Below are 20,399 nucleotides of genomic sequence, written 5' to 3' on the forward strand. Positions count from 1 at the left end.
CATTGTAGGCAGATTCTTTACCATCTGAGCCACCAGGGAAGCCCAGCTGTATGATAATCTGTTCACCAAAATTTGAGATTCTTTGTTGCATACTGGCAACTTTTTATACGTATCCAAATGGAGGGAAAATACATAATTTAAAAATCACTGGATGCAGAACTTTATGTATCCAGGGAAGTCACTCTTGCTAATATCTTTTAGATATTCTATTTTTTGCTTGCTACCTGTCAGTAATTGTTAAGAAAAATGTTTTAATTATAATCTCTTAGGGATTTCCTGCTATAGTTCCATCATTTTTGCTTCATATATTTCCAGGCTTATTTAGATGTATAATCTTAACATTGCTACATCATCTTAGTTTAACAGAACATATTCTACTTCACAAGTTCTGCTGTTTTATTATTTTACCTGGCTTTGAAATGAACTTCTGAAAGTTCATTTCTCTCTCTTTGAGATTCATGTCTAGATATCAGAACTTAAACTTTAATTCTTCATATCAACCTTTCTATTATATGTTCTATTTCTTTCTTTTTTCCTCTTTCCCTCTAGGAGTTTTCCTCAGAGAAGGCAATGGCACCCCACTCCAGTACTCTTGCCTGGAAAATTCCATGGATGGAAGAGCCTGGCAGGCTGCAGTCCACGGGGTCGCTAAGAGTCAGACATGACTGAGCTACTTCACTTTCACTTTTCACTTTCATGCATTGGAGAAGGAAATGGCAACCCACTCCAGTATTCTTGCCTGGAGAATCCCAGGGACGGGGGCGCCTGGTGGGCTGCCATCTATGGGGTCGCACAAAGTCAGACATGACTGAAGCGACTTAGCAGCAGCAGCAGGAGTTTTCCTAACTGGTTGTCTGATATCTTAATTAATTCTTCTGCTTTTTATATTAAATAGTCTTCTATTTATATTGCACTGTTTACTTACACTATTATTTTTAACTTCATATTTTTACTTTTCAATATTTTTCTGGATTCTTCTACTGTTGTTTCATGTTATTAATGTCTTCCTCTATCTTTCTTAACATGTTTATTTAGAAAAATTTAATTTCTTTGTCCTTCTCTTATAATATTTCGAGTTTGGTTGGGATCTATAGTACAATGGGGCATTTTCCTTCTGAAAAAGTTGTGCTCCTCAATGTTTTCATAGTACTTTTGCCTGTGAGCTCATTTTTCCTATGGAAAGTATTGGTTATTCTGTTGAAATGTGCATAAAGGTCAGACACCAGTTCGAGTCATTATTTATGAGCTTAGGAAATGCACAGTGAAGGATCCTTAGGTTTTGAGTTCTAGGCACCAGATACCATGGTCAACTTCACAAAGCAACTGCTTAGGTTCTGATCTCTTTTGAAGGAGGGTCTGCATCAGGAAACACTCTTAGATAAGTCACTTGTTCAGTGATGAACCAGGAGGGGTGGTGGTAGGTGGGGTGAGAAAGTGATAACCTAAGGTAAATTAGTTCGTTTCCATCTCATTTCTCATATGGGCTTCAGGTGGCTCAGCAGTAAAGAATCTGCCTGCCCAACAGGAGACGTGGGTTTGATCCCTGGGTTGGGAAGATGCCCTGAAGAAGGAAATGGCAACTTACTCCAGGGTTCTTGCCTGGAAAATTCCATGAACAGAGGAGCCTGGTGAACTACAGTCCATGAAGTCACAAAGAGCTGGACACGACTTAGCGACTGAGCACACACGCAAGTACCCCACTAAGTAGGTGAGCAACAATTAATTTCATAGTGGACATTAGAGATATTTCTCCTGGTTGGCCATCACATATGTAACTGCGGAAACCATACTTTTCACATCAGTTAGCTTGCATATTTTTTAGTTGTATATCAAGCATGTATTCCTAAATGTTACAAAGCTAGATGCTGGCTGAATTTTTTAAAACTCATTTTCAATGAACTTTCACCTATGTGTGTACCCTGTGTAACCACCACACTTGTAAAATATATAACATTTCCAGGTGGGTCAGTTTTTGAGGAAGAAAAAAATCAGTTTTAAGTTTTTTATGCTTTTCCTCTGTATTTTCTCCAACATTAGTAATTTTCTGCTCAAATTGCACAATTTTGATTCCCAAATTTGTAAATAATTATTATAGTTACTGTTCATATAACAAGTGCACTTTAAAGTTACCTCTTTCCTATAGAAAAAAATAATTGTATAGTTTATCACAATGCTACCTTTCTTCTGGTGAGAACTTATGAATTTGTCTAAATTAAGGACAGTAGGTAGGTTTTCTTCGAATCAATCCAATAGGACTCAGTTCTTGCAGGTGGCAAAACAAAAAGTAAAAATTCTGGAGATATCTTCCTAAAACATCCAAGAAAGTGATTCACTGGCAACTAAATTTTTGAATGTGAAAATATTAACATCTTTTATCCTTACTAACAAAACTTGAAAAATTCAGTTTTGCATACCATTTAAAATTATTTGTGGATAATATTCTGTCACTTTTACAACTGCTGAAACAATAAGTCAAAGAAAAACAGGCAAAAGAAAAGAGGTAGCAGAAAGGCCAAAGCTTGAAAGTACAGAACTATTTAATAAGTCATTGCCAAAACTGCAACACAATTATCTCCACAAGGCAGTGTTAATTCACATCCTTCAAGTATTAAGTTCTGAACAGCAGCATAAATGGTCACAAAAACAAAATTCTATTCAATTGGGTAATTGAAGAGTAGCTGCATGTGAGTGAAAGTTGCTCCGTTGTGTCTGATTCTTTGCGACCCCATGGACTGTAATCCATGGAATTCTCCAGGCCAGAATACTGGAGTGGGTAGCCCTTCCCTTCTCCAGGGGATCTTTCCAACCCAGGGATCGAACTCAGGTCTCCCACATTGCAAGCAGATTCTTTACCAGCCGAGCCACCATAAATAAGCTAAAAGCCAAAAGCCCAAGGAAGTGACATTATGATCAAATCACAAATACATATATGCTCATTTCTATAAAAATTTCAAAGAATACTTGGCTGTGCAACTACCACTGCTAAGTCACTTCAGTCATGTCTGACTCTGTGCAACCCCATAGACGGCAGCCCACCAGGCTCCCCCCTCCCTGGGATTCTCCAGACAAGAACACTGGAGTGGGTTGCCATTTCCTTCTCCAATGCATGAAAGGGAAAAGTGAAAGTGAAGTCGCTCAGTTGTGTCTGACTCTTAGCGACCCCATGGACTGCAGCCTACCAGGCTCCTCCGCCCATGGGATTTCCAGGCAAGAGTACTGGAGTGGGGTGCCATTGCCTTCTCTTGGCTGTGCAAAAGCTCATCTAAATGACAATTCATAAAAATTGAAGTCCAAGTATATTTAATGAGTAAAGATTTCAAAAGGTAAAATGAGATGAGACTGCCTAAAAAATGGAAATCAGAGGTCTAAAGAAGTTCTCTATCAAATTCAATTGAGATTCTCAGTCTTTGTGTTTATTCTATTTACATAAGAACAGAGATGGATAAATAGTGCATGAATCCCTGTAAATTGTACCCAGCACCTTTTTCCCAGATTGTTTTGTTTGCCACTGTGAGCAGGAAGCTGGCCTTGACTTTCTTCACTGCATTAGAGCTGATGTCTATGGGAGTTAAAGGTTTAAGACAATGTCTCCACACATGAGACTGTAAATATAGAAACAATTGAGCTGCTGTTTGAATGAAGTTTAGCTTCCTGAACCCAAAAAGAAAAGTCACTCTCTTTCTGAAACCTCAGTTGCTTTGGGGACGTGATGGGATGGGGTAACAGTGAAATGAATATAAAGTTATTTTGGAAATTGGCTATCAGCTCCTTAATTTCCACACAAAAGCACTATGTGTACTTTTTCATATGAAAAGCGGGCTTGGTGCTACAAGCTTAGAGTAAAGAGTCTACTTGTTTTATTTTTCAAGATAGTACTAAGTGTAACTTTGGCAGTATATTTCAAACATATCTACAAAGAGCAGAGCTTATAAGAAAAGTGTATTGGAATCCTCTGGAAATCCCAGGAAACACCAGCATTGTTTCTTTTATGTGTTTGTCAAGTTGTAAAGTTAACTCTGGACTCTTTGCTATTGGCTTTAGTGCCATCAATGGTATAAAGAGGTATTGGGGGCTCTTTCTTTCAGAGCTGTGTTTAACACTCTCCAGAGGACAGCCTGCCATGGGAAGTGCTCAGTTAATCACCAGGGATGGGAAAGATTTTAGTGACAAGAGCTGATTGCAATCTTGTCAGAACCTAGCAAAGCAGCTGCAATGTCATTTCCCACAAAACTCCAACAGTAACTCTAACTTGGGCTCCGTGTTATCGTCGTTCATCTTTACTCTGTGTTGTTTCACTGTGGATATGCTGACACTACTGCACGGGGACTCGAGATCACCAGTAGGTAGAAAGTCATAGGAAAATTGAGACATATTTAAAGGAATATTGGTGGAATGTTATTAATACAGCATTATTGCTGTACTCAGGTGATTTTGGGAATACATCTGGAATTCATGTGGCTAAATAGAAAGGCCAAGGAGAAAATATTGTTGACAGTTTGAATCTAAATTTGCCTAGATATTCTAGTTCTGATTACATAATAACTAGTTATTCATTGCCACAGTTAATTTTTAACCTAAATTTTAGAGACATGGAATGGATAAGCCAATTATTTCTCTGTTAGAAAAAGCAAGCATTATAATTACACTTTGGATACTGGAGAAATCAATCCAAATCTACTTCTGTATCTCATGAAGAAACTACAGAGACTTAAGCTCAGATATCATATTCAAAACAATTTATTCAAAGTATGATAAACAAACACCTCTATTATTTTACAAGGAGTATACATAATTCAGTGTTCATTAAATTGTTTCATCTTTTTAGTGGGATTTAAGTAGAAAGATATAACATTAGACTGGAGAGGACAGTCCTTGTCCTTAGATTTAGGTCAGTGAAATGTGAAACTTGTTAAACTATTTTCAAAAATTGAAATAAACCAGTCCAGTGAAGCATGCTTTTTTGTCTCCAGGAAATTGGAGAAACACATACCTCAGACTAATGTGTAATGACAATGTTAACTGCAATTAGCTCCACAAACACACTATTGTCCATACAAAGAAAAAGTGGTAACTATTGGCCTTAAACAGAGCATCTGTTTACTTTTATGTCCTCTTTTTTGAGGATGTCAATTAATGTAATATAAATGCTGGAAACAATGAAAGTAGAATGCCCTTATACTTTGATATTCAAATACAATTACTGCCAAGTATAAGGACAATGCTGGAACACAATTAAAACACATACACAAAAGTTCCTTTTTTTCAGTTTCCATTTAATAATAGTGATTTTCAAAGAAGTTACCAGTAATAATGTTACTGGAGCCTCCCTAGTGGCTCAGCAGTAAAGAATCTGCTGGCAGTACAAGAGATGTGGGTTCAATCCCTGGGTTGGGAAGATCCCCTGGAGAAGGAAATGACAACCCACTCAAGTATTCTTGCCTGGAAAATCCCATGGACAGAGGAGCCTGGACAAAAAAGTCAGACATGACTTAGCAACTAAATGACAACAATAATGTTACTCCCCCATAGTGTACTGGTAGGGAGCAACTGCTTGAAAATTTCCGTTTTATATGTGACACATGCTTAAGTAGCCATGAAACAGGTTGACAGTTTAATTAACAGTGAGCTATTGGAGTAGACATGATATGACAAGACAATACCATACACAATAGCACAGAAAATAGAAGGGCACTTATTTTAGAAGGAATTCTGACATGTGGCAGGTGGTAGGCATTCGTATATGACCAACTGCCAGGATAAAAGAGAGAGAAAATATGGTGACCCAGAGTGAAAAGAATTGTTTCTTTCTCTTTCTCTTGGTTAAGGAAATGGCTGCGCCAGTGCAAAAATTGCAAGCAATCGAGGAAGCTCTATGTGCAGCTGAAGACGTGTAAGATAGAGCATAGGTCTTGAATGGGACAGGGATGAAAACAACCTAGGCCCTGGAAATGTGTCTTATTGTTACATTCTGTCCATTTCTATTGCAGCATACTTGGGGTCATCTATACTTATGGGATTTGATGTTCATTCTATTCAAGAAATTTTACCATCCCTCTCAGAGTTGTATTCTTTTTGGCCTTTTAATATTTATGCTGTATTTTTTATACCTTATCATACTATATCTGTTTCTTTAAGTTTTCTCTGGTGGCAATTTACCCTTTAATGCATCCCAGTGTGGATCTTCATTGTCTTGTGTTTTATTCTTTCTTGATTTATTTTTGTACTTTGACCACTATTAAGGGGATGTCAGAGGATGAGATGGTTGGATGGCATCACCAACTCGATGGACGTGAGTTTGAGCAAGCTCCGGGAGTTGGTGATGGACAGGGAAGCCTGGCGCACTGCAGTGCATGGGGTTGCAAAGAGTTGGACATGACTGAGAAACTGCACTGAACTGAACTGCCTTCCTTCCAGGCTGCTCTCTGCTTCTCTATTTTAGAATGTAGGCATCCTTGCATTTTTATTAAAGGACAACACTCAAATGTTTTCTAATATATTCTCCTAACTTTTAAGCCAAAAGATGATCATAGTATACATGCATATACATACTTATACATGTGTCAAAAATATGATTTGTTAAAGTGACCAAAGATTTGTATTATTTGCTAAAGTTTTCAAATATTATCATGTTAAATATATGTCTCCAAGCAAAACCCACCATCTTTTGGGTAGTATTCACCAGTTTCAATTAGTGTGAAGGTAAAAAAAAAAAAAGTGATAATTTGCTCCATTGAAAGCTAAGTCAAAACCAGTTTATTGCATGTACTTTAGGAAGATGGGCTTCCCTGGTGGCTCAGCAGTAAAGAATTCACCTGCTGATGCAGGAGATGCAGGAGACAGGTTCAATAGCTGCATTGAGCAGATCCCCTGGAGAGAGAAACGGCAACCCATTCCAATATTCTTGCCTGGAAAATCCCATGGACAGAGGAGCTGGGTGGGCTATCATCCATGGGGTCACAAAAGTCAGACACAATTTAGCAACTATACCACAACACCTCTAGAAAGGCAAATGAACATGTGGAGTCTCTTGGCATAAACAGATCCTCCAAAGTAAGGATACAGAGATTGCCTATTTGAGACTTCCACTGGAGTAATATATTTTGGTCACCACTAGATAAAACTAGAGAATTAAGCTTGAAAATACAAGCATTGGGGGTTCAGTTTGTTTCTGTAACAAATTACTTTAAAACCAACTGCTTCAAACAATGCAGATAACATCATCTTACAATTCTTGAGATTAGAAGTCTAAACAGATTTCATTGTTGTCGCTCAATCTCTAAATCATGACTGACTCTTTGCAACCCCACAGACTGTAGCGTGCCAGGCTTTTCTGTCCTTCACTACCTCCCTGAGGCTTCTCAAACTCATGTCCATTGAGTTGATGATGCCATCCCACCATTCCATCCTCTGTTATCCCCTTCTCCTGCCCTCAATCTTTCCCAGCATCAGGTCTTTTCCAACGAGTCAGTTCTTTGCATCAAGTGGCCAAAGTATTGGAGCTTCAGCTTCAGCATCAGTCCTTCCAATGATTATTCAGGGTTGATTTCCTTTAGGATTAACTGGTTAGATCTCCTTGCAGTCCAAGGGACTCTCAAGAGTCTTCTCCAGCATCAAAGTTCGAAAGCATCAATTTTTTGGTGCTCAGGCTTCACTATGGTCCAATGCTAACCTCCGTACAGGACTACTGGAAAAACCATAGCCTTGATTTAGATCATACCTAAATGGCCTAGTGGTTTTCCCTACTTTCTTCAATTAGAGCCTGAATTTTAGATATAGGAGCTCATGAAATCAGCCACAGTAAGCTCCAAGTCTGATATTTGCTGACTGTATAGAGCTTCTCCATTTTTGGCTACAAATATATAATCAATATGACTTCAGTATTGACAATCTGGTGATGTCCATGCATAGAGTCATCTCTTGTGTTTGGAAGAGGGTGTTTGCTATGACCAGTGTGTTCTCTTGGTAAAACTCTTAGCCTTTGCCCTGCTTCATTTTGTACTCCAAGGCCAAACTTGTCTGTTACTTCAGGTATCCTTTGATTTCCTACTTTTGCATTCCAATCCCCTATGATGAAAAGAACTTTTTTCTTGGAATCAATAAATATTTCAGTCACTAAAAGATATAGGTGGATTTATATCAACTCTCTCTTTTCTAAAAAAAAAAAAAAAATTAGAACTATCTTTTACCCTTCACCAGACAACTTTCAGAGATCCTTCTAGGATGATTACAAGAGGAGACTTGCCAGGATGTGGACCACATGTACACCCGTGGTGGATTCATGTCAATGTATAGCAAAACCAATACAATATTGTAGAGTAAAAAAAAAAAAAAATCAGAGATCTTCACTGTTCATCACATTTTAGAGAGAGAGAAAATCTGAATTTGTTTATCATCTGGTGCGTTAGTGGCATAAAAGAAGTAAAACTTCCAGTTCCAGATTTACTGTTTCATTACTAAAGACAGGACTGGTTCACCCCATCCCAAAGCTAAACTATATTTAGCTACAAACAACTAACCAGATGCCAAAATATGTAATCTTATTTGACTATTTGATTTGCAGTATGAGATGAAAGATTTAATTAAGAGTGAGTTATGTCCTTGAGAATTCTATCTAGCCAAGCTTACTACTGGTAATATAAAATTACACTATAAAGTTATGCTTATTCCTCAAGTTATAGGTAATAACCTTGTTGAAGATAAAGAAAACAGAAATAATCACTATTGCCACTGACAGGCACAGACAGAATAATCTATTTTAAACATAGGAGATGCCAGTAAAGTTACATGAATTACCAAATAAGAAGGGCAGAGATGCAGAGATGGTTACTTCATGCTACTAACACATAGGTATTCAGATATGTTGGGATACTGCCATTCAAGAAAGAAATTCAAGATTTCAAACATTGAAAAACTGAAGAACGTTCACAGATTATGTAGATTTAATGCTAAAATTTCATCTTATTTTGTTGCATTATTAGACATGGTAAGCAAAGAAAGTACATAGAAATACATATAGAAATCTTAATCTTTATCTTTTGGTGTGTAGCAATAGAGAATCATTTTCCTTTGTAATTTTCATAACTTTCTTAATTTTATGTATTTATATTTTATACTAATTAAATTAAAAATGATCATTACAAGTTAAAGTAGCTTGTAAGGAGTAATTAACTAGGTGATATAAAATAAAACACTTTTTTAAAATAACTGTTAATTTTAATTTGAAAAGAGAGATACACCTCAATGTTCATAGTAGCATTGTTTACAATTACTAAGATATAGAAGTAATAAGCGTGTTTATCCAGATGACTGGATAAATAAGATGTGGAAAGTACAAATTACTGGGTGTAAGCAGGCTACAGGGATGTATTGTACAACACAGGGAATACAGCTAATATTTTTAAATAACTGTAAAATACAGTGTAATCTTTAAAATTGTATTAAAACATTTTTAAATTTAAAAAAGTGTTAAAAAAAAACACTGTGTAAAAGCCCATATTACTGGGTATTGTAATACTAATTATAGATAGCTTATAGACCAAGATTATTAGGTGTTTGTGTTTCTTTATAAGCTCTGATAACCAGAATATAGAGTCTGCAGAACAGAAGACAAAAAGAAACCCTGAAATAAGACACAATGTGAACATCTAAGATTATTCCTGAAACCTTAGCAATATGTAATGGTAATTTATTTTAGCACACATGGATTAATTATAGATTATAAATTAACAAATAAATACACACCTACCATGTATATAATTGGTAAGATACAAAGCATACTATTTATATCATAACGTGAGTTTCACTTTCAGGGTTAACTTTTTTTGCAGATATTAAGGCCAAATTTCAAAGAAGGGTCTCAGGCCGTTAGCTGTTGCTAAAGACAAGCAGCTACAGCACTACTGCGGTCAAAGCTGAAAGAAAGTAGACCTTGCAGACACGTCATCCTCAAATGAAGGCTGTCCCAGTAAGGATGTGCTTTGCATGCTCTATTTCCTACACTGACAAACAGATGAAAAGAAGAGCATGATTTAAAATAAATACATTTTGATGTTACCACTGTTTTGATGCAATCATTCCCAATCAGCCACATCAAAAGAATCAAAGAATTATTCTGTTCCCAAATAATAATCATTAACTTTAGGAGACATTCATTACTTTATCAAATACCTGAGTCCTCTGTTCCTCCCTCTGCATCCGAATTTCATTTACCCCTCATCTTTTCTTTTGCTGTTGTTGAACTGACAGACTGATAGCAGTAGCAACTGACTGAAACAAAACCGGCATTAAAAAACTTACTGCAAATCTACTCTTTGTCCTTCATGAGAGATTATGTTAAAAAAAATAAGTAAGCCTCACTTACTAACAATTTCAGAAGAGCTGGACTATATTCTCAATTTAATCCCTCAAAATTGTAGAACATTTTTCTTGTTTATTGAAGGACAGTTTCACTTTCCTATTACTTTTATGGCCAGTCTTCAAACTTTCACTAAATTATCACCTATTCTAACCTCTATAATGATTTTACTCTTTTGTTTACATTAAACAATTTATAATCTCTATGAGAATCAACCTCATCGGATTACCAGCAGTGGATTTCTAAAAGTTAAGATGATCCACTTGAGATTTCATTTGTGAATGATGAAGATACTTCCACTAAGTAATCCTGTCAGCACTGACAATGACTATTTTCTTATAAAGTAAACAAAAGTGTTTATGATGCATGTCTCTCACACCACATGTATTCTTCAAACTCATTTAAATTATTTACATTTTTCTAAGACTATTTTTGAAAAGACATAAAGAATGTGAATATTGTTTGGTATTTTAAGTGCTTTTACATTTCACAAGGCACAGACCCTTTCACAATGGGTCAAAGATGGAATGATGATCTGGAATGGGGCCAGGGGAGTAATGAGGAGATGGCCATGTATGGGGCAAGTCTGGGGAAGGGGAGTTGAAGATGAAACATGGGTTAACAGCAGTATCAACTCTTGTCTCCATTACTTTCCAACAAGAAATAGTGAGGCAGGGTACAGGTCAGGGATTGTACAGAGGCATCGTCATGTAAAAATGCCAGCATACTTTTACACTGGCATGGTGAAAATGTAGTTCATTTGTTGACTATGACAAATAGTCCTCAGCATCATTATCACTGGCAGTATCGAAATGTTGTGTGAATGTTGTGTGACATATATCAATAATAAAATCGTTTATTTAACTAGGAAAGGCATTAATGTGGTCTAATGTCATGATTTAATTATGTATTGGTGCTTGAAATGTAGAAATTCTCTGGTAAGAAATCCCCTCCAAAAGAAATGTCACATATATTGGTAATTAGGGAATTTTTCAGAATGAAAAAAAAGTGGAGGGGGGAGAGGGAAAATAATTAAGTAATTCAAGAATTTTAACCTACATTACTCAGTACTCCTTGGAAGGCTATAGGTGGGTCTAGATCTCAAAACAGAATAAGCAGAATGACACCTTCTTTTCAAATCATGTCCAAGTCCAAATCCCAGGAACCTATGAATATGATATAAGTCAGTCAGTTTAGTCACTCCGTCATGTCCGATTCTTTGTGACCCAGTGGACTGCAGCACACCAGGCTTTGCTGTCCATCACCAACTCCTGGACCTTGCTCAAACTCATGACCACTGAGTTGGTGATGCCATCCAATCATCTCATCCTCTATAGATTCCCCTTCTCCTCCTGCCTTCAGTCTTTCCCAGCATCAAGGTTTTTTCCAATGAGTCAGTTCTTCACATCAGGTGGCCAAAGTATTGGAGCTTCAGCATCAGTCCTTCCAATGAATTCAGGACTAATATTCAGGACTGAATTCCTTTAGGATTGACTGGTTTGATCTCCTTGCAGTCCAAGGGACTCTCAAGAGTCTTCTCCAATCCCACAGTTCAAAAGCATCAGTTCTTCAGTGCTCAGCTCTCTTTATAACTCAACTCTCACATCCATACAGTTCAGTTCAGTTCAGTTCAGTCACTCAGTCATGTCCGACTCTTTGCGACCCCATGAATTGCAGCACGCCAGGCCTCCCTGTCCAACACCAATTCCCAGAGTTCACTCAAACTCACATCCATCGAGTCGGTGACGCCATCTAGCCATCTCATCCTATGTCATCCCCTTTTTCCTCCTGCCCCCAATCCCTCCCAGCATCAGAGTCTTTTCCAATGAGTCAACTCTTCGCATGAGGTGGCCAAATACTGGAGTTTCAGCTTTAGCATCCTATCTTCCAAAGAACACCCAGGACTGATCTCCTCTAGAATGGTTGGATCTCCTTGCAGTCCATGGGGCTCTCAAGAGTCTTCTCGAACACCACAGTTCAAAAGCATCAATTCTTCAGTGTTCAGCTTTCTTCACAGTCCAACTCTCACATCCATACATGACTACTGGAAAAACCATAGCTTTGATTGAATGGACCTTAGTCGGCAAAGTAACATCTTTGCTTTTTAAAATGCTATCTAGGTTTGTCATAGGTTTCCCTCCAAGGAGAACCATCTTTTAATTTCATGGCTGAAGTCACCATCTGCAGTGATTTTGAAGCCCAAGAAAATAAAGTCTGTCACTATTTCCATTGTTGCCCCATCTATGTGCCATAAAGTGATGGGACCGAATGCCATGGTCTTAGTTTTTTGAATGCTGAGTTTTAAGCCAGCATTTTCACTCTCCTCTTTCACTTTCATCAAGAGGCTCTTCAGTTCCCTTTTGCTTTCGGCCATAAGGGTGGTGTCATCTGCATATCTGAGGTTATTGATATTTCTCCTGGCAATCTTGATTCCAGCTTGTGCTTCATCCAGCCCGGCATTTCACATGATGTACTCTTCATAGAAGTTAAATAAGCAGGGTGACAATATACAGCCTTGAGGTATGACTTTCCCAATTTGAAGCAGTCCATTGTTCCATGTCCAGTTCTAACTGTTGCTTCTTAACCTGCATACAGGTTTCTCAGGAGGCAGGTAAGAACTTTCCACAATTTGTTGTGATCCACACAGTCAAAGGCTTTGGTGTAGTCAATGAAGCAGAAGTTGATTTTTTTTTTTCTGGAATTCTATTGCTTTTTATATGATCCAACAGATGTTGGAAATTTAATCTCTGGTTTCTTTGCCTTTTCTAAATCCAGCTTGAACATCTAAATCCAGCTTGAAGTTCATGGTTCACGTACTGTTGAAGTCTCGCTTGGAGAATTTCGAGCATTACTTTTCTAGCATGTGAGATGACTACAATTGTGCGGTAGTTTGAACATTCTTTGGCACTGACTTTCTTTGGGATTAGAATCAAAACTGACCTTACCAGCCCTTTGCCACTGCTGAATTTTCCAAATTTGCTGGCATATTGAGTGCAGCACTTTCATAGCATCATCTTTTAGGATTTGAAATAGGTCAGCTGGAATTTCAAGATCTCCACTAGCTTTGTTTGCAGTGATGCTTCCTAACACCCACTTGACTTCTCACTTCAGGATGTCTGGCTCTAGGTGAGTGATCACACCATAGTGGTTATCTGGCTCATTAAGTTTTTTTTGTATGGGCTTCCCTTTTGGCTCAGCTGGTAAAGAATCTTCCTGCAATGCGGGAGATCTGGGTTTGATCCCTGGGTTGGGAAGATCCCCTGGAGAAAGGAAAGGCTACCTACACCAGTATTCTGGTCTGGAGAAGTCCATGGACTGTATAGTCCATGGGGTCACAAAGAGTCAGACACAACTGAGTGATTTTCACTTTAAGATCTTTTTTGTATAGTTCTGTGTATTCTTCCCATCTCTTCTTACTATCTTCTGCTTCTGTTAGGTCCATATCATTTCTGTCCTTTATTGTGCCCATCTTTACATAAAATGTTCCCTCAGTATCTCTAATTTTCTTGAAGAGATCTCTAGTCTTTCCCATTCTATTGTTTTCCTCTATTTCTTTGCACTGATCACTGAGGAAGGTTTTCTTATCTCTCCTTGCTATTCTTTGGAACTCTGAATTCAGATAGATATATATTTCCTTTTCTCCTTTGCCTTTCACTTTTCTTCTTTTCTCAGATATTTGTAAGGCCTCCTCAGAAAACCATTTGCCTTTTTGCATTTCCTTTTCATGAGGATGTTTTTGATCAATGCCTCCTATACAGTGTTACCAACCTATGTCCATAGTTGTTCAGGCACTCCATCAGATCTAATGTGATGAATCTATTTGTCACTTCCACTGGTATAATTGTAAGGGATTTGGTTTAGGTTATACCTGAATGGTCTAGTGGTTTTCCCTACTTTCTTCAATTTAAGTCTGAATTTCACAATAAGAAGCTCATGATCTGAGCCACAGTCAGCTCCTGGTCTTGTTTTTGCTGACTGTATAGAGCTTCTCCATCTTTGGCTCCAAAGAATATAATCAATCTGATTTCGGTGTTGACCATCTGGTGACGTCCATGTGTAGAGTTTTCTCTTGTGTTGTTGGAAGAGGGTGTTTTCTATGACCAGTGTGTTTTCTTAGGAAAACTCTGTTAGCCTTTGACCTGCTTCATTCTGTACTCCAAGGCCAAACTTGCCTGTTATTCCAGGTATCTCTTGACTTCCTACTTTCACATTCCAGTCCCTCATGATGAAAAGGATTTCTTTTTTTGGTGTTAGTTCTAGAAGGTGTTCTGCTGCTGCTGCTGCTGCTGCTGCTGCGTCCTGTCAGTTGTGTCCGACTCTGTGCGACCCCATAGACGGCAGCCCACCAGGCTCCCCCGTCCCTGGGATTCTCCAGGCAATAACACTGGAGTGGGTTGCCATTTCCTTCTCCAATGCATGAAAGTGAAAAGTGAAAGTGAAGTCACTCAGTCGTGTCCGACTCCTAGCGACCCCATGGACTGCAGCGCACCAGGCTCCTCTGTCCATGGGATTTTCCAGGCAAGAGTACTGGAGTGGGGTGCCATTGCCTTCTCCCAGCAGGTGTTCTAGTTCATCACAAAACCGTTAAACTTCAGCCTCTTTGGCATTAGTGGTTGGGGCACAGACATTGGATTACTGTGCTATGGAGTGGTTTGCCTTGGAAATGAACAGAGTTCATTCTGTCGTTTTTGAGATTGCATCCGAGTACTGCATTTCAGACTCTTTTGTTGACTATAAGGGCTACTCCATTTTTTTTTTTTACAGGATTCTTGCCCACAGTAGTACATATAATGATCATCTGAATTAAACCCGCCCATTCTGGTCCATTTTAGTTCACCGATTCTTAAAATGTCCATATTCACTCTTGCCATCTCCTGTCTGACCATTTCCAATTTACCTTGATTCATGGATCTAACATTACAGGTTCCTATGCAATATTATTCTTTACAGCATCGGACCTTACTTCTACCACCAGTCACATCCACAACTGGGCATTATTTTCGCTTTGGCTCAGCCTCTTCATTCTTTCTGGACCTATTTCTCCACTCTTCTCCAATAGCATATTGGGCATCTACCTACCTGGGAGTTCAATTTTTCAGTGTCATATCTTTTTTTGCTTTTCATATTTTCATGGGTTTCTCAAGGCAGGAATACTGAAGTGGTTTTCCATTCCCTTCTCCAGTGGACCACATTTTGTCAGAACTCTCTACCATGACCCGTCTGTGTTGGGTGGCCTTACATGGCATGACTCATGGTTTCATTGAGTTAGACAAGGCTGTGATCCATGTGATCAGTTTTCTGTAATTGTGGTTTTCATTCTGTCTGCCCTCTGATGGACAAGGATGAGATGCTTGTTGAAGCTATCTAATGGGAGGGACTGGATCTTGCTCTGGTCCAATGGTCAGCCATTGTCAATAAATCTTTAATCCAATTTTCTGTTGATGGGTGGGGCTGTGTTTCCTCCCTGTTTGCCTCAGGCCAAACTATGGTAGGACATTAAAAAAAAAAGGACTTATGGAGACTTTTGAAGGACTTTAGAAGAAGGTGCTGGCATAAGCTAATATGATATACTTCTTTTTTTAATTTAAATTTATTTATTTTAATTGGAGGCTAATTACTTTACAATATTGTATTGGTTTTGCCATACATCAACATGAATCTGCCACGGGTGTACACATGTTCCCCATCCTGACCCCCCCACCCCCATCCCTCTGGATCATCCCAGTGCACCAGCCCGATATACTTCTTTACAAAAGGGACTCTGCAGATGTGATTAAGGGCATTGTGGATACTATCGTAGATTATTCAAGTGAGGGCTTCCAGCAAGTATTAGAGAGAGGACCAAAGAAGATGGAGGCATCCCCAGGTGACAGCCAGCAAGAAAACAGAGACTTAGTCCTACAGTCTCATGGAAGTGAATTCTGCCCACACCTGAAGAAGTAAGAAAGTAGATTTGTCTGCAGGGTCTGTAGAAAGGAATAAAGCTCTGCCCACACCTTGTTTTTAGTCTGGTGATTACCCTCAGCAGGTAAAATAATAAACTTGTATTAAGTCACTAAATTTGTGGTCATTTATTATGGCTAGAATAGAAGAGTAATACACAAGGGCTTCCTAAAATTGTATGCAGTATTTTGTATATTTGTGTGCAATATATTTCAGATGAAAGAAGCTGTATATTTAATCAGTATTTTAAGAGTCAAATGAGATAAACAACGACCTATGTATAAACAGGGAAACATATTCAATATCTTGTAATAACTGCTGGCTCAGGTGGTTAAAAAATATGCCTGCAATGTAGGAGACCCCAGGTTTACTCCCTGAGTTGGGAAGATCCCCTGGAGAAGGGAATGGCTACCCACTCCAGTATTCTTGCCTGGAGAATTCCAAGGACAGAGGAGGCTGGCAGGCTACAGTCCCCAGGGTCACAAAGAGTCAGACATGACTGAGTGACCGACTCTTTCACTTCACACAGCTGAACAGGTTGCTGTATGGCTGAAACATTGTAATCCAACTGTACGTCAATTTTAAAAAGTCAATGATCACGCTGAGTCGCTCAGCCATGTCCAACTCTTTGCGACCCCATGGACTGCAGTCTTTCAGGCTCCTCCATCCATGGGATTCTCCAGGCAAGAATACTGGAGTGGGTTGCCATGCCCTCCTCCAGGGGATCTTCCCAACCCAGGGATCAAACCCAGGTCTCCCACATTGCAGGTGGATTCTTTATCATCTGAGCCACAAAAGCAAGAATGAACTATTATCCTTCTTCATCCTGTAGCAGTAAATACATCCTCATTCACTATGAAAGAACACTTCTCATTTTACAGTTCAACTGGGAAACATGGGTTTTGTGACAAACAACTGAACAGGAGAGCATGCAGCTTTCGCTGTCCTCTTCTTCCTCGCCCTCTGTACCTCCAAACCAAGCAACATTTAGTGCTTCTTTGTTGTTTCCTGTGAACTGTGAGCTATTATGGATGCTCAGTGTGGATATGTGTTCCTACAGAATAGCATCTTTTTCTTCTGCTCTGTGTTTTCTTTCAGCTTTCCACAGTGCCTGGCAGAGGTACATTCTATTAAAAAGTGTCACATGATTGAATCAAAAGGTTAGGTCCTCTCTTAAGACAGTGACCTGGACTACCTAACACTTGGAACTCTTTCCAGACCACTGACATGGTCTGTGTATTAGTTTATTCTTTAATATCTATCTCATTATTTCCTGCAAAAAGCGGAGTTCTCATATATTTCTATGGGAAAAATATTTCAATACCCTCAGATTAATTTCTGAGATGAGAGTGCGGATGGATCATGGGGAAATATTGGAACAGGAACTTTGATATTTCTCACTGATAACCTTGACTCTGTCTGGGATGTTCTCTATTTCACTAAGTTCATCTTGGCTCCAGCAGAATATTGCTTAATGTTCAGGTATGTAATCAGAAGCATAGTGTTATTTATTAAACAGACATTATAGACCTAATTCTATTTGGATAAATCACAAGATACACTGATACAAAGAAATCTTGCAGTAAATGAATACATTAAATATTAAACGGAAGGTTAGATGAGAATTTAATAGTCTATTTTCTTACTAGGTTACTTCAGAATGACTTGAAATTATGGCATGAATGAGATGAGGATGATGACTGAAAATGACTTTGCATGTGGTAATCTGCTTCACACTCAACCTTAAATATTTTTATAGGATATCTGGAATTGATGAAGTGTTAATAACCTGTACACAGGTTTCTCAATAAAGTGTGCAGAGGTGTGCTGAACCCCCATACAAATGGAAAATGAGAGGGGGAAAGCCTATAGAAGTTGGAAATATGGTAACAAATTTAAAACATGAGATTCAACTTGAAATAATGTGAGGAAGTGTGTCTGCAGAAAAATAATCAGATATTCAGTGGAAGGGAGACAGCTGGAAAGCAGTCAAACAGAACAGGACAGAAGGGAGAGGATACCAGACAGTAAATTAGATGAGACTGAAATACTGTGACAGTTTGGAGAAAAAAAGCTGAAAATCACCTTGGTGGCCACAGGACGTTACCAAACAAGAAAGTACACCTGAACTAGAATTCACTTTGAGATAGTGCTTTCTCTTTTTCAATGTTGAAGAAATCAGACGAAATGGAAGGCATTCAAAAAAGAACAGCAAATACAATTAAGCATCTAAAGGGATTGATGTACATAGTGAGAGGGAAGAAATAAAATGTGCAGTCCTTGGCTAAACACTTCTGGAGAGAACTTAATAGTTCCAAGTCTTTAAAGGATTTACATGCTGAGTCAATAGAGAGTGATTTAGTTCAGTAAGAGGGAATTTAGGCAGAAGCACAGGGAGATGAATATAAACTCTAATGCTGAAAACATTTTTCTGACTTTGTTAATACCAGAAACTAAAGTGTTTCAACTGGTGCTGACTCAAAGGTCTGCTATTGTTTTTGTTGGTCTTTTTAACCCATTTTCAGATTTATCCTGAGAGACCAAGGAAGACAGTTATTGGAAAATTCTTTATACCCCTGTTATTCTCTTTCTAACAGATTGAGACTTTTCTTTGACAGTATACAAATGACTACTGATTTTATATTCCTAGCTTTATAATATGTCTTGATATCTGGTAGGGCAAGTCCTCCCATACTGTTGTTCTTTAAAAAGAACATCTGTTCTTTTCAAAAAATAAACTAGGCTGTTTATTTTGTCTCTGTATATATACTCTGTGTACTCACTGATTTTAATATATTATTATAGTAGTCTGCTCAGGCTGCCAAAATAAAAAAACACCATCAACTGGGTGGCTTAAACAGAAATGTATTATCTCACAGTTCTGGAGGCTAGAAGTTTCATTATAAAAACTTAAATATATGAGAATATAGAATAACATCATAGAGTATGGCATATTAACATGAAAGACTAAGCATTAAATCACTATTAAGAAAACTGTGACTGTTTAATTACAGCAGTTATAATTTCAGTTATGTTAAAATAAAAATGGCATTGAAACATGTATAATATCATGTATGAAACGAGTTGCCAGTCCAGGTTCGATGCACGATACTGGATGCTTGGGGCTGGTGCACTGGGAAGACCCAGAGGGATGGTATGGGGAGGGAGGAGGGAGGAGGGTTCAGGATGGGGAGCACATGTATACCTGTGGCGGATTCATTTTGATATTTGGCAAAACTAATACAATTTGTAAAGTTTAAAAATAAAATAAAATTAAAAAAATAATTATAGTAATGAGAAGGTGCATAACAGGTATATATATATATATATGCATATATGACATATGGCTACTGCTATTTTCTTTGAATAATAGAAAGTAGGAATCAAAGTATTAATTCCATTTATTTTCTCTAAATACAACATTTTCATAATTTAAAAATATAATCCATAAGAAGAAGACATATTTCCACTAATGGCCACAACACAGAGTCTTATAAAAGTAGAAGCTGAGGTTGCCACCTGGCTACTCTGGTCTCCTACTGGAGACCAGACCTACTGGATCAACCAGCAAAGAAGGAGGTTAGTCTACTGGCAGGGGCGATGGAACCTGAGTGGGAAGGTGACACTGTTGTTAAGGCACAATGTAGAGTAGAAACTGGTTGTTACTATACGCTGGCAACCTGGAGGAGTATGTCTGAAATGTAGGAGATCTTTTAAGTTCTGGCTTAATATTATCCCCGTATTACAAGAAAAAAAAATACTGTAAAATATAAAATACTGTACCAACTCATATAACAACTTCATAGTACTATAAAGTACTTAAAGTACTTCAAGTACTATAAAGCCCATAAAATACTATAACAACTCACACTGGCTTATGAGAAATGAAGGTCTGTTTTACCCTACCAGTTAAAGAACCTAACCTCCAAAGATGTTTGCTGAGAGTAACAGGAATATGGAAAAGGAAGTTTATAATCCTCAGTTAGGAATATATGACTAATTTCAAATGAGGATTGCAATAGTTGAGTCTTTCTTATTGTGCTTTGAATATATGTGTGTGTATGCATGTACTGACCAATTATTTTTCTTTCATTTCCATTTC

The sequence above is a fragment of the Bubalus kerabau genome, chromosome 2 (assembly GCF_029407905.1).
Source record: "Bubalus kerabau isolate K-KA32 ecotype Philippines breed swamp buffalo chromosome 2, PCC_UOA_SB_1v2, whole genome shotgun sequence".
NCBI classification, from domain to species: domain Eukaryota; kingdom Metazoa; phylum Chordata; class Mammalia; order Artiodactyla; family Bovidae; genus Bubalus; species Bubalus kerabau.